The sequence below is a fragment of the Pollicipes pollicipes genome, unplaced genomic scaffold (genome assembly GCF_011947565.3).
Source record: "Pollicipes pollicipes isolate AB1234 unplaced genomic scaffold, Ppol_2.1 Scaffold_7262;HRSCAF=8765_pilon_pilon_pilon, whole genome shotgun sequence".
NCBI lineage: Eukaryota > Metazoa > Arthropoda > Thecostraca > Pollicipedomorpha > Pollicipedidae > Pollicipes > Pollicipes pollicipes.
This window is the reverse complement of record NW_023597055.1, coordinates 20,270,897-20,275,625: the sequence shown is the minus strand read 5'-3', so window position 1 is coordinate 20,275,625 and position 4,729 is coordinate 20,270,897.

Genomic DNA, 4,729 nt, shown 5'->3' with positions numbered 1-4,729 from the left:
CCGTGAACTCCAGCCCGGGAACATTCGCGGGCTGCGCTCAGATTGCAAACATAGCATGTAAGATAGACCCCAATAAAGTACACGCAACAGTAAAGATGCTGACTGGCACTGACATCGTTGTCGCCTGAGGATCCGTTAGCTCAGTTATTCTAGACAAGCTTGACCTATTGATCCCCTTAAGTCAGTCAATAAGGTAGGCTTTGTAACGATAATAGTGACCACGCAGCAATGTCCATCTTGAGCAGTACTGAAAGCTGAAGTAACCAGCCATTACACAAATGCACTAGTGTCAGAGGCAGCAGCCACTCATTCTGACAAGCGTCTCATGGAAAAAGTATGCCCAGCTAGCGAAAACGTTTTGCTCTCTGTCATTCAATTCGGTATGTGTTATCTTGCACCAATGTCTCCTGCTTAACTGGTTGCGACCGGCCTTCGCTGACGTTCAGCACGGCTCCCATTCACCGCAGAGGGTAGACTCCGGTGAAGACGACACTGGCGCTGAACGTATTGGTAACGGCCTCCGCAGTCCACTGGCGCTACTCTCCATCATCGGCAGCGGCAACTACGTCTGCTTCCGCCGAACATCTCCTTGTAGGCGGCTCGCATTTTGAGGTTGGCCATGCAGTAGACCCAGCCTTCCAGCGAGAAACGCATAAAGCGCACCTAAGTGATTATAAACACAAATACCGGCATGAGTTACCAGCGGCCCGTGATTCGGATAAGCGAACCAGTGATATTTAGCATCACCGCCAGCGGAAGGACGTCCATCCAGACATTCTTGAAGACGGCGAAGCTGGTAAATAATTGTCCGTACTCTTAGATAATACTGTTGTTTGGACGCTCCTCCCTCATTAACCTGGGTTTAGTTTCGGCTCCTATTACTACAGCGTGCTGGAAAAAACTGGCAGTGATGAAGGACGTCAATTTCAGTTCAAAATCAACAAATGCAGAGACAATGACCACCAATCCTGTTTCCCAACGGCGTTGCTCAAGCATGGTTGTATTGGTATTGATTCTTATGGCTGACCCAGCACAGCTGCAATAACTCGGCGATGAAGCCGATCACAAGCTGAGCTGAGCAGACGACTCACGTCAGTATCACCAGCTTCTTCAGGCGCTTGGTCATGATCTGGCAGTGGGTAGAGGATGGCGATACACTGGGCAACGGTCATGCCAGCCTGGGCAACCTGGGAGGCTGGAAAGAATTTAAACCCGCTTACTGCGCAATCGGGCAGACGAATGTAGCTAAGTCCGACCAATTCCACTGTTCCAATGACGATTTGGTCAGAGCCATATGCGGCGGAGGCGCGAGCAAGGTTTCCAACCAACATCGCCATTGGCTCCTCACGCAGTCACGTATTTCTGACCACCGTGCGCATCCGCAGGACGAACTCTGCGAAGATCACCGCGCTAGCAACAATCTTTGTCCACACCAACCCCATCACGAGCTGTGCGGCGCGTGTGCTTCTTTGGAACACTCCGGAGTTACTGGCTGCTCATATTTACTGTTTTACCCGCATGGAACCCATATCGTTACAGTGCAAAGGTCGATACAGCGATACCGGGGACCGTCGTCAAGGCGTCAAACATCTGAGCTGTTATTGATGACTCGGGTACATGTGTGCTTACTTGGATCACTAAGATTCCATGAAGAACGAACGCATGGAGACCCAAAAAAGGCTGTGACATTATACTGAAAGAGCAGAGCATGCCTATCGAGTCATTAATAGTACATTGTGTTATTCATCTCCAATGTTCTCGCTCGGAAATCTCACTTTCTCATAAAATCGTTGAACGGTAAACTCTCCTGACTTTTATGCCCTTTAACAGGCCTCGGAAGTGTCGAAATAGCTTGTTAAAGAACGCGAGATTTCGAATTGTGTGCTTTTTAGAGTCCGTTATAGACTGTAAAGTAAATCAATATCAGTTGCTGACCCGGAGACATCAATAACTATACGAAATAATTCACTTATGGAGACGCTGTGATATCTCTAGGGGTCAATGCAAAGTGAATTATGATTCTCTGCGCCATTAGTGTAAGTCCTCTATAGGGCCCTTTTTGTCACTCTCGCCCTCTTTATCTGTCATCAAGTGATTAAATGGAAAGTTTGATTTGTACTTGTGCAACAAATTCTGGAAATTACGACCCCGTAATGCATCTGATCAGTTCAAAGCCACAATAACGCAACTTATATTTGTCGATATGTAACCGAGAAGCTTTCCATCTCTCACTGTTTCGCCCCCATCACCCCCCCCCCCCCCCCTCCCGCCCTCCCTCGTACCACTATCCCCAACCCCTCTTCCCAAAAGAAATGCCGTTGGAACGAAAAAGGCTAAGGTTTCCTGCGGGAAATGTGAATTACAGTCGTTCTCTATGCCAGTCGCTCGTAGTGAGGAAACATCGACTTTACATTTGTCATGATGCTGTGCCTTTCTCAGCCTGAAGTGATTCGAACGTCGGTTGCAACTTCGCAAAAGGTTTAAGGTCGGACGGTTGCGCTCCAGGTTGCGACAATCAGGTGACCCTGGACTCGGCGGGCTCCGGCTCTGGATGAAGAGGCTGTGACGTTGGCACTGCCCGTTTAACGAAAATAGCCACTTCCTGGATGGATCGCTGCTGGCTAAGTTCGATCGGTGCCGTTTCCCACGACAGAACATTGTACGCGAGCAATTCGAGTCATACTATCGTGGGTAGCGGCCCGGGAAGTCATTACCTCCTACCTGGAACTCTGCGGAAGCTCGCCGTCTATTGAGAGCTCCACGACTCACGCAGCATGACCCCAGATTATCTCTGCACAGGTGTTAGCAATCAATCCGTCCGGCGGGCTCTGCGGTAGGTCGCCAGCATTAGCGTTTCAGATGGCCATAAAGGTGATCATCATCAGAGGGCCATCGCTTCCACAAGCGAGATTCCAGGCGCAGTCGACAGTTCATGAGCCGTGCAGACAGCGTTGCTCCTGCTGAGACGTTGATGCTCGTTGTGTCACTCTCTCAGCTGTACCCCCCGAGAGCTGTGCTGGCCCTTCCTGCGCGCCGACTCTGCGCTTGACATCATTGGCTTGTGCGGACCCAGCGACCCAGGGGCGCCAGGGGAATCTTTGTCCCGTAGCTCTGAATGTGATGGTTAGATTCCTTTTGCTGCATCCAGGGGCGACAAGTCAGCGTATTCAGCTCGTCTCGTACGCGCCCTTCCCCCCCCCCCCCCGCTGGTTCGGCACGTCCGTCGGCTTTGGCAGCGACCACGGCACGTCCGTCGTCTTTGGCGGAGACCACGGCACGTCCGTCGGCTTCGGCGGCGAGCACGGCACGTCCGTCGGCTTCGACGGAGACCACAGCACGTCCGTCGACTTCGGCGGCGACCGCGTCACGTCCGTCGTCTTCGGCGGAGACCACGGCACGTCCGTCGGCTTCGGCGGCGAGCACGGCACATCTGTCGGCTTCGACGGAAACCACAGCACGTCCGCCGACTTCGGCGGCGACCGCGTCACGTCCGTCGGGTTTGGCGGCGACCACGGCACGTCCGTCGGCTTCGGCGGCGACCACGGCACGTCCGTCGGTCACTGTGACCACCGTTCGTGGTTCCTCCGGGGAACCGCGGGAAGTGCTTGCTCACTTCTCAGGCCCGGGACAGCCGTGTCGCAGCATTGTGCGGCACTTAGCAGCCTCCGCGTTCCTGTCTGGCGAAAGAGTAAAGACAAACTATCCGTTGAACTGGACGGCAAGACTTGGGTGGTGGGTTCAGGGTACACGCAACAAACTATGCTTAGCAGTTACTCTGAAACCAAAAGTCACCTTTAAAATAATTTGTAATAAATTTGTAAAAAAACTTCCGCGACAGCTCCGTGCTTCCATGATTCACGTCTCAAAGCAAAGGTTTGGTATGATGCAGATACTGCGGCCCAAGGTGCGGTGCTCCCCCAGGAGGGACATACAGTCCTTTACGGGTCCCGGGCTCTCACACAGGCAGAGAGGTCTTATTGCTATATTGAAAAGGGGTTTGCTTTCGCCATGACACGGCTAGCGCAGTTAGTACGTGGTCGTTCGGTGACGATCGAGAATGACCACAAGCGCCTTCTGGCCAACTAGACTGCGGGCATATTCGCAGTGCACCCATAGTGTCCTATTCTCCATGACGTCACGCAGAACCTTTGCCAGACGTGTTCGCAGAGTGACACGATCTCTGTTTATATCCTCGCACCTTTCGTACTAATAAGAGCGTATACGAAGCACCAGCATATACCCTCACACGTACTACGCGTGCCACTAACAATGGAAATCCGGTGACTTATGCTGTCTGTAATGCACAGCACTGCTTTCTTCATCCATCGCCGGTACTGGACGAGTAAACTGACTTGTTTGCACGTCATCCTGTTGCTCGCAAGACTTGTTTTTACCTGTGCTATACGCTGTTAGTGAAAAAACATCATTGCTTCAAGCTATATTTCGGACACGACCGTCGCCAATCCAAAACGCGAGAGCTCATCTTGTCCCACCAGAGATCAAACCAGATCAATAGAGCGCGCCGTATCTGATTAACGCCACGTATGAGGGGGCATTAATGATGATGCTGCCTGACAGATCTCGCTGGTAGCTGGTTTTGCTCAAATCACGCCGTGAACGAAGTCTTCGTTAATCACCAGGGCAGGCTGGGAGTAAAAGTGTCACGAAAGGATGTGAGGAGCATTTTAAACATACATGCCATCGCTTCTGGCTGAATGCCGCAGAGCAC